Source organism: Nansenia antarctica, assembly GCF_963989245.1.
Source record: "Nansenia antarctica genome assembly, chromosome: 4".
Lineage (NCBI taxonomy): Eukaryota > Metazoa > Chordata > Actinopteri > Argentiniformes > Microstomatidae > Nansenia > Nansenia antarctica.
In genome coordinates this window covers 15041596-15052587 of record NC_137689.1, presented here as the reverse complement: position 1 = coordinate 15052587, position 10992 = coordinate 15041596, and the positions used below count along the sequence as shown (strand labels likewise).

General features: G+C 38.4%; 1 protein-coding gene across 5 annotated transcripts in view; it reads left to right on the top strand.

The window, feature by feature from the left end:
- Positions 1-1901: 1901 nt before the first annotated feature.
- Positions 1902-10992, top strand: part of pld2 (phospholipase D2) — a 31099-nt gene continuing 22008 nt past the window's right edge. For 2 of the 5 annotated variants that reach the window (XM_080528591.1, XM_080528590.1), the window contains exon 1: positions 2211-2624. The gene's annotated coding sequence lies outside the window, so the exon portion shown is untranslated. Of the gene's footprint in view, positions 1932-2210; positions 2635-10992 lie in introns of those variants that run through there. The other 3 variants (XM_080528594.1, XM_080528592.1, XM_080528595.1) reach the window with 3 other exon arrangements.

Sequence of the window (10992 nt, the reverse complement as noted above, 5' to 3'; positions counted from 1 at the left end):
GGGGGCCTGTTTTTGGCTTGTGAGTCCACATTTTAGAAATAGTGTCTGAAAATATAAAATAATCCTGTAGCATCACTTTAAAGCTACTCAATCATGATGAGCAATGCACACAATGTTTACCAATACAGTAATAGTAACTAATATTAATCAATATGAATGAATAATGCAGTAACAAACATGAACTTATGCATGTTTTTACATAAACAGGAACTGTCCAACCATTAGTTAAAGGCCCACTCCAGTGGAATGTAAAATGTTTGTATGTCATGTATATCCAAGTTTTTGAAGATATCTCACTATGCAGTACCTCCTTTCTACCAAACTTGCTCATCTGATCATGAAATGACTACTACAGTACCCACAATTTCCGAGTCATAACCACGTGCAGATGCAGTACCAATTTACGATATAACTTATTGTCTAGCTAGCTAGTAGTTGTTATTTAGAGAGAAAATGTAATATAGTTTGAATTGCCTGTGATCTCTTCACTCAACAGCATACGATGCTGGGGCGTGGTGCTCTCTTGGACCCACAGGCATCAACATTTTTAAATTCAACATAACTTCATTGCAGCTATTCACATGAAATTTAGACCAGACATTGGTATCCTGATCTTCGATGCAGAGGGGCATTTGCTAGACAAACGAATACTCTATAATGAGCATCATTATTGTTAGTACTTAAAATAATACCATTAAAAAGCTGTGAGAATGAACTCAAATCTATGTTTTTTAATCAAAAGACTATGGTAGTCATTGCTGATGACCCAGCAGAATTTGGTGAACATACTGTATGACTAATGAATATTAAAGGCACTGTCAATGATTTTGTCATGCAGGGCCACCAACAAAACATAAACAATGTATTTTTACACTTCAAATCTTCAGGAGTGATGATGATGATGATGATGATGATGATGATGATGATGATGATGTACACATTGAGGCATGTTTGACTGTGACACAATTGAGTGCCTTTTGACATCCAAATAAACATTTTGGTTTTCATTATGGAAACAACTGTGTTATAATAAATCGACTTAGCTATTGTTTTCACATTATATCAATGTATTAATCTATTGCTCATACCATAATGATGTCCTATAAGGGCTGAGCCTAAGTAACTCTCTGAGGCACTCAAAATAATTTGAACCTGAATTGACCTTGAAGTTTCAGTCCTGGAGAATATGCCTCAACACTATGGAGTGAATAACTTGTGGGCATCCATCCATGGCAATGCCAAAATACATGCAACAGCACCTACTGAAACATAGCCCCTCACCCACACACAATAGCCCCCCCCCCCCCCTCTCTCTCTCTCTCATGCTCTCTGGAACTTGGTTTAAACTATATGACCCAAACATCATGGAATGACAAAATGTTAAAATGTTAAAATCCAAGAGACTTCCTTTTCCAGCTGTTGTTGAGTGGCTCACAGCTGGAAAGTGACTTATGTGTATGTGTCTCTAATGTGCATCTTTGACCACGTGCTCTGTACTTGAACTGGTTTGTTTCCAGACTAAAGCCCAGTTGAGATGTGTTCTCTTCTGTATCTCTGGATAATCAATCTCATTGTTGAAGGATCTTGTTGAAGGATGTTGAGCCAGCAAAAACAGACCCTCGGCCATGTTTATCCCACCTCAATCTGGTTTCACTTTAACAACTCTATATGAAGCCCAATTGTGCATCAGCATTGACGACCATACGATTCTGAGAAGAATTTCCCTCTTGTGCTATCAGTAGACTGTTCTCCAATGTTATTACATTTTACTGTTTTATTACTGGTTCCTGACATTACTGAATGGACTATTGCTCTGAAGGAAACAAGTGAGAAACAAAAGCTCAGATCAACACGTCGCACAGTGCTGTGTCAGATAGCCTAACCTCCGTCAGTGAGACCAACGGCAGGGACTTCATTGTGCGTCGTTTAGGGTGAGTACGGTATGAATAAAACACAATGTTTCCACTTTAAAAAAAACTTGTTTTGGAACTTTGCAACTACGGAAATTCAGGAATGGGTAGAGGCGAGAATGTATACAGCCCGATATCAAAAATGATCATATCCGAGATCAATCCAAAGCTATCCTAGTAGCAGCTTGTCATTCATTGACTGCCTGTTATTTCTAAGCTATTGATCTATGTAGTTAGTTTAGTTTAGTTTATTTATTTAGCACACAAGAAATTGTGCAAGGAGGGAACGAAGCCCAGAAGGCTTGTACAGAGTTCCACTCCACGTCAATATCATTGTTTCAAATAAAAATCAAGGGACACTTACTGCACGTCAATAGGAGAAAAGAAACCACAAACAAAATCATATCCATCGGGCAGAAAGGTAGGATAGCACATACAAACACACAAGACAAAAAACAAAAAATATGAAAATGAAAATAGATACAAGGATAATAAGATTAGTAAAAAAATAAACATAGATTTCCATCTAGCCCACCTTTCAACGGGAAAAGCACTACAATATAAAATAAACAGCTTATAACGAGATTAGATATTTTTTCAGTTGCTTTTTGAAAGCCGATCGAGGTGTTGATCTCAGTGGCGAGCTCAAGGTGTTCCAGATTCTCGGACCTCTATAACAAATGTTAAATTGGTGGCTAGAAGTTCGACAGAAAGGTAAGTGGAGGTCATTATTGAATCTTGTTGTATAAGAGTGGATGTCAGATGAGAAAATAAAGAAACTATGGAAAGTAGAAGGAAGATCTTGCTTGTTGTTGATGAATTTGTGTATGAATAAGCATGTTTGAAAAATATTCAGTTTATTGATGGGTAATAATGAATATTTCCTAAATAGAGGTGCAGATGGTTCGAATCTGTTAGAGTGAGAGATCATCCTACCTCTTCTGGATAGCCTACAGCAGGGGTCGGCAATAGGCGGCCCGTGGGCCATTGCTGGCCCGTCACCAATAATATTTGGCCCAGCAGATTATTTTGAGAATCCACTTTTTATTTTTATTTTTTTTTAATAATAATATCGGACCGACAGTCCCACATATAGCGCCTATAATGTCCGAATAGAGAATCGAACTCCACCTGAATAATGCTTATTGTACTTTTATCCATGTTGAATGACACAGGGACAGACAATCAGGCAGCGGGGTGCACCGAAGCGCACTGACGCTGAACCCCTCAGAGTGAATCATAAGCAGGTGGACAACGCGTCACGGTGCTGAAATAGCCGACATACCGTGTGTGGTTTGAACAAAATAACACGAGCTCAGTAAGCCATTCAAACGTAATGTTTACGTATATGTGACTGCAACACACATATGAACAGTAACAACGCAAATTCTGTTTAATTTTCTGAAAAACATTGAAAACAAAATCGGCGCAAACAAAAAGCATCTCCCATCGGTCAGTATTTGCTTGATATCTGGTGATATTGACGTCACTTTAATCCACAGGCAGTTCTCAAGGTTTTTATGCATCCATCGATTCCTCTCGTGCGTCTTTATCGCATTCATTGACGAAAAGGACGACTCGCGTATAGAAAGGGAACATTGTGAGCACGTAAAATGTCTCTCACAACGGCTTTGCATTGATGAAACCAGGTAGGATGAACGTATAGTTCGCTGTCCATTCCTCTTTAAATGCCCTGTTTCCACCGTCAACTTTCCTCTTTAGACCTTTGGAGAGTGACATTATGTTTCTCTTGCTAGCAGGTTAACACTAGAACAGCCGTGAGGTGTTAAACAGCACCAGTGAGTACAAAAAAAATTCTACCTTTGCACTCGATCACATTTCAGGACCCTCCTTTCATGACTTTTCCTAGATATGTGCGTTCTACCACCCAGCATTTTTACATTTTCAAAATCGAGTTAGTATAAAGCGTTTTAGCAGTATTTCTGTGTGTGTCTGTGTATTTGTGGCTGCCATCTTTTTCTCCAAGCCTGCAATTCTCTTTTATATCAGCAGAGGTAGCAAGGGGGCACACACTGTGCTCAAATTCAGGCTTCAGTGCTGAATGAGACACAGTGCATAAGACTGATATTTGTGTTTATATATAGGCTACAATAACAATCAAAATAAGATATGTATATGTGCAGACAGTTATGAAAATGATAAACTGTACAGTATGTCTCCCAATCAATGTTCGTTCAGACAATACAACCAAAGGCGTAAAAATACTGATGTTCTCATAATGTAATTATAGATATAGCTAAATTAGACTGTAGACTGCTATGGAGGTATATTGAAACCAATATATAGATTATATATATAGATTATATATACAACCTGATTGGATTAAATAAGATTCTGTTGTGATTGTGTTGACATTGTTGTGATTGCAAAATAAATCTTGGTTATGTAATGTGTAAAGAACATGATGACACGAATGCCTATTATGATGATATGCAAAAGGGACAATCTGTCTATGAATCTTGAACAATCACCGGTTGAATATGCTAATATAGGAACAGTGCCTAAAACCCCACTTCAAAAGGTTGTTATTCAAAGGCAGCATCCAAAGCCTACTAACACATTGCACAGTAAAAGAGAACATGATCAAATGTCAACAATGAATAATCAGTCAACAATGGATAATCTTATCAATCAAGACACCATGTCCAATGTAGAGCAAAAACATGACATCGCTGATATCCTTCTTACTCAGCAGAAACTTGCTTTACTTCCTGTGAGGGAAATGAATACATTTGATGGAGACCCAATGAATTTCCTACCCTTTATGCGTGCTTTTGAACATTGTATTGAGGACAAGACAAGTAGCAATCCAGACAGGCTTTATTTCCTGGAACAGTGCACCACTGGACAGTCACGAGACTTGGTGCGTAGCTGCATGCATATGCAACCAGACAGAGGCTATGCTGAAGCTAAGAAGCTAGTAGTAGTAATAGTAGGCAATTGTTTATCACAGATGAATCCTGACAATTGATGGTTGATGCATGGGGGAGGGTCATCTTATTCTCAATGATCTCTTTCTGGTCGTTTCCGATCACCACACAAAGGATGCCTCCAACAAGCCCTTCAAACCATCCCCCACCAGAAAGGTTGTACTTACAGGAAAGTAAGGAGAAGAAGGGAGAGAGTATATTGACAATTGATAATAAGATATTGATAATGTATTTCACGTTTGAAATGACGTGCTTGTGCATTGAATGACACTATGTACAGCGCTGTCAATTTTTAAATAATGCAATAGGCTATATATATGAATGTTCAGTTGTGATATGAAGTAGCCAACAATTCTCATGTCGACCATGATAATAATAGGCTACAACAAGGTTGTACATAGATATACGCAGATTCATATTTGGATAGTTGATTTTGGCACCATTGTATAGTAGCCAATTGCAGAGAGTATACATTATTTTGTTTGTTTACTGCACATTATAAATGAAATGATGTGTATTAATTATTTTGTTTGTTTGAATCCTCACTGTGTTCATGTGTCTGCTGATGTTAGGGCCGGCGTGAAGTTCACGACAAATAAACAGACTTTGTGAAGCTCATAACTATGATAACACAATATTGCAATATTTATTACTATTCTTTTTTAATAATGATAATCAACTTTCATTCATTAGTAAAGCTCCCGCAGTCTCAATCAATCTCCTCTCCATATATAGCATTTAATCTGTTCCATAGTTCGTTCTCAGCTGACTCAAGCTTCATATCAGATTGCTCTAATAATTTCCCCACTTCTCTGCTTATAGGAACTTTATGCATTTTAGAGAAACATGCAGAGCATGTATTTGACAAAGAAACGTGTAGGCTAAGAACTAGTTTCTAAAGTGAGTTACAATCACTTGATGGTTGATACACGGGGGAGGGTAATCTTATTGATCGTTTCCCATTAGCAAACAATAGCTGCCAATTCATGAGCGAGCCAAGCGGGTTTCAAAGCTGCCAAGCGGGTTTCAAAGCTGCCAAGCAGGTTTCAACGCTTACAGCAGTCGATTGTCTGCTGATGTTACGGGCACGGCCGGCGTGAAGTTCACGACAAATAAACAGACGTTATCACTGTGAAGCTCATAACTATGATAACACAATATTGCAATATTTATTACTATTATTTTTGTATAATAATAATCAACCATCATTCGTTAGTAATGAAAACTCCCGCAGTTCCGATCAATCTCCTCTCCACTTTACACATTACATAACCAAGATCTCTTTTGACATCACAACAATGTCAACACAATCACAACAGAATCTTATTTTATCCAACCAGGTTTTATATTTTGATTATGACATCATGTCTTTCAACATTGTCACACTTTTCATTACACACATTAGCGGCATCAAAAATGATGTGCTGGGCGTGCGAGGGAGCGTGCTTATTCTGGCAGATTGTGAAATATTAAAACCAATAACATTCTGAATGATTTATCATTCTGTACTCTTTCTCTCCTTTCTTTCATGTATTTTCTTTTCTTTTTCTCAATTAGTAGTCTCCTAATCTCGCTACAGTTTGAGCGAGACTGTAACTGTCATTGTTTGAATGAATGAATGAATGGTCTTTATTTGTCATTGATATAGTACAGGTACCAAACAACGAAATTTGGGAGGGGGGGCTCCCCTGGTGCTAGGAAACTAGGTGCTAGGAACTGGTGCTATAACTGTGTTCATGTTATAATGTTTAGTGAACGAACAATTGTTAGGTGTTTGCCACAAATCGGAATTATCTTGCCGTGAAATGTGTACATCAAATAACATGATGTCGGCGATCTACTAGAACTGCGGGACGACTGCAATGTAGGCTACCATATATATCTGCCATATCATACCGTTTTATATTGAAAAATATGATGGTAAATAAATACATGTGGGACCGATGTATGATATGGCAGAGGTGTGGTGTGTATCAGTCTGTCTCGTTCCAGCGAGTCAACTCGTGTTGACTCAATAAGACATGCGCTTGATGGGGGGAGTGTTGATGGCTCTCGATCGTTTCCGATCAATGAACAAAGACATCGGGTTTCCCCCGCTCCACCACGTTTCAACGGTGTGTTTCTGTAACCATTTTCTCCTCCTTGTTGCATAAAACAAATTTAGACCACTATATAAATATAGACCACTATTTATAAATAATAATCCACAGATAGGCACAGTCACAGTGCTACATGAAAATATCTAGCCACAGACCACATATCATAGCTCCGCCCTATATGTATTTATCATAATATTTCTCAATATAAAACGGAGGTACTACGATATATGGCAGATATATGTATGGTATATTATGGCAGTTTCTGGCGCCTGTCCCGTTCTGTTGTTCAAAGAATATAATATAAAACGCATCACATGTTTGTCATTGTGTGAAAATGTTTCTGTAGCGAAGAGCCTTGGTTCAATCTGGAGCTGATCAACTCCGGACGGCAATAGCACGTTGTGGGTGCAATTGTGCAAGAATAACACTATTTACAGCGCTGTCATTTATTGCTATATTTATTACTGTTATATATAAATGTGAACATTACAGATACCTGGTCAACACAGCTTGGGATTCCAAGGAAATTACTTGGAACTATGTGTGAAAGGGACAACATTGCAATATATATTACAGTTATTTTTAAATAATGATAATCAACTTTCATTCGTTAGTAATGAAAACTCCCGCAGTCTCGATCAATCTCCTAGATCAATCTCCTCTCCACTTACATTACATACATGCATACGTTATTATATATGCTCTGTCTGTCCCCACTTCTCTGGAACTGCATTTTTTTCTCTTCTTGGGTGACATCGCCATCCAGCGGTTTTTGTAGGTCAGTACACACTCCCCCATTGTGAAGAGTGGTCGTGTGATTCCACACCTCGTCGCGCTTTAGTAGGTAAAAAAACGGCGCGCCCCTAGTGTTAAATGTTTGGCTAACTTCACCCGACACGCAAACAACCAATCCAATAATAATAATGTGACCTTGTCTGGGAGGAGGGGGGAATAATTATCAGAATGAAACTATGTTACATAATTATTAGAATAAGTTAGGCTACGCTACATCGTCAGTCCACACATTTATTATTCAAAAATATGGAAAAGTGTGAAACTACGTTTCAACGTTGTTGAGAATCACAACACAAACTCGCTAATCAAGCCAAAATACTGCAACATAATGGATTGGACAGCTACCTAGTTAACTAGAACACTTCTTTACATTGTTAGCAGGTTCACAAAACAAGCTGTGTTAGTTGACTAGCGATGTGTACAGTCGAAAGAAAAGTCAAAGCATTAGAACGTGTCACATTTTTAAACAATCAATTACTTAAATTGCCTTTGATTATGTTCGGGCCCGCCATCTAGTGGCTCAAAAAAAATTTGGCCCGAGGCCAAACCTAATTGCCGACATTTGAGCATGTGTATCAAGAAGGGATTGTTTTTTCTTGATTGCTGCTCTCAACTTTCTATTTTTGGTGTGTTTGGACTCTTGCTTTACAGAAGAAAACTATGAATTGAGCTCTCAATCCACAATCCCCCCAAAGTATTTTCCTTTTTAGCCATTAATAACAAAGTCTGAGGTTCTTGTAAGCGTTCATTAATTTACAATACGTAAAAAAGTAGTGAATGACGCTCAAGGGTCAATATAGAGTGCAACATCTAATGCCTGTATAAAGACATAGTCATAGAGAATACAGACTGTTATTGAAGTGCTGAAGACATGCTGACAGACAGCGATGCACATACTGTAACTTCACCCTGCCCCCACCGAGATAGATCACACATTGATAACACATTGCTGTGTTATTTGTTTCCTGTGCCTGTTCGTCAATACTGTATTCTATGTGTTCACCTTATCTGTTGCTTGTTCTTTCCGTGTTTTCTGTGTACCCATTATTGTCATCGTCTTTGAGTCATTGAAAAGCGCTTTATAAATAGAATGAATTATTATTGTCATTATTGCTGGTTGCCACCTCCAAAGTGGGTTTCTTTTATTTCCCTGGTGTATTTACAAGCGTAGTTCTCACTGTAGTCTATGTGAACCACTACATAATCTCCTCAGTCTTTTTCAAACTGGTGCTTGATGTTATAAATGTGTCTGGGGAAGTTTAAGAGGTGGTCCTGTGTGATGGAGATATGCCTCTTCTCAAGAAACACATTCCTCATTTCCTTCTCTTCAGTGTCTTGCATTTTCTTTGTTTCTCTGTCTTGACTCTTGGCTGGCCAATCCCAAATGGAATTTGAAGAATTGAGCCTTGGAAAGGTTGTGCCAGGGATTCAGAAATCTTTATAGTGTCCTGGAATATCAGTCTTTTTCAGAATGTCTTACAGTGGAGACTTCATCTTGATGAAGGAAGCGGCCAACAAGTGTGCACATTAGTCTTCGCTGGCTATTATAGGCTAGGTGCACGATCTCCCTACTTCCTGAAAGGCAACTGGGATGAACATATCCTGTCTCACTCTATTGGTTTAATTGATTAATCAGCTGTGCACTGTGTGTTCCAACTGTTTACCGCACAGCTGATTAATCAATTAAACCAATAGAGACAGGATATGTTCATCCCAGTTGCCTTTCAGGAAGTAGGGAGATCGTGCACCTAGCCTATTGGGTAATGTTCTCTGGTGACCTCTCTTTGTAGTTGTCTATTATTCCATGTTGACAATTACCTGCTTTCTCTGGGCCATCATCTCAATTCTCTTTGGTCCTCTCCAGAATCTTCTCTTCTGTGTAGTGTAACTTTGACCTACATTTTGATAGTGTTTTCTTTCTTCTGTTCCTCTTTTTGGGTGATTCCTTTGGGATAGATGTCTCCATTGGTCCTGGTGTCTGTTGAGATGACTCTCTTCTTCTGGGGGTTGAGTTGATGGCAGGGACATTTATTTATTTGAGGTGAGAAGAATGGCTGTTCTCTTGGGAGGCTGTGTCTTCTTGAAGATTTTGAATAACTTATTACGATTTAGAAAAATGTGCTTCTTGTTAGCTCATGTTGAAGTGTATCATCTTCCTCGCTTGATGGTGTTACGTCCAATACAGCTTGGAAATCTTTCTTTCCTATAATGTAATACCTTTTTGAGTTTTCCCGCAACAGTTTTTTCCTCTTTTCATGTTTCTTCTTTGTCAGATTTTGAGTTTTGCTTTCGTTTTTGATATCTGGAAGGGAAAGGAAGCATGGCATGAAATGAACATGTCTCAAAACATGGGAAACATCTTACTGTTATGGACAGGTCATCCTATAGTAGAGTCTGAATGGTTTACTGACTGTGTGCGTGTGCGTGTGTGTGTGTGTGTGTGTGTGTGTGTGTGTGAACGTGTGCGCGTATTGTGTAGACTTCCTAACACTGTAGTGTATTGACTTCCTAGACACTGTATGAGGGCATAGGCTTCCTATACTATATCATACTGTATGCTAATTACTCTGGCTGTAACCTTTCCAACCCCTAACCTCTCTCTCTCTCCTTCCTTCACGTCAAACAGTTCTGGGTTGGTGTAAACTTGTTCTCTGAATTTTGTCAGCCTAGCCTTTGCCAAAGCTTTCTTTTTGTCACTTGCTGACTGTCTGCAATGAAACAGGACAAAGCAAAAATATCAACAGTTAGTAAATACTATTTAAATTAATAGTTCATAATATATATTTACAAATATAGTCTTTTGATTGTCATTACCGAAACAGAAGTTCTCTCTACCACAACTGGACTTAAATTGCAGCTGTAAGCTGTACCGTAGCATGTTTTGCTATCAATAGAGACATTTTAAAATCTAGCCTGTTATTCTAAATGTGGAAAACTACCTGTATCGGTAATGATAATCAATACTGTTTTGTAGGCAGTCTGACAAGAGAATGTTTAACTTTTAACTGGAGAAATAAAGAGATCTGCTTACCTGCTAGCCATCTTGAAGGCATGTTGCGTCATTCAAAATTAAACTTTATTTAAAGGTCCCATATTTTTATTTCTTTTTTAAGTTATTTTTTCTAAGTGGGGCAGTCCCACTCATATTGTTAATTTTTATTGAGAGATACAGTGAAGATTTAGACAGGAAGGATGGGTGAGAGAGAGAGGAGGGATGACATGCAGGATATGTCCCCG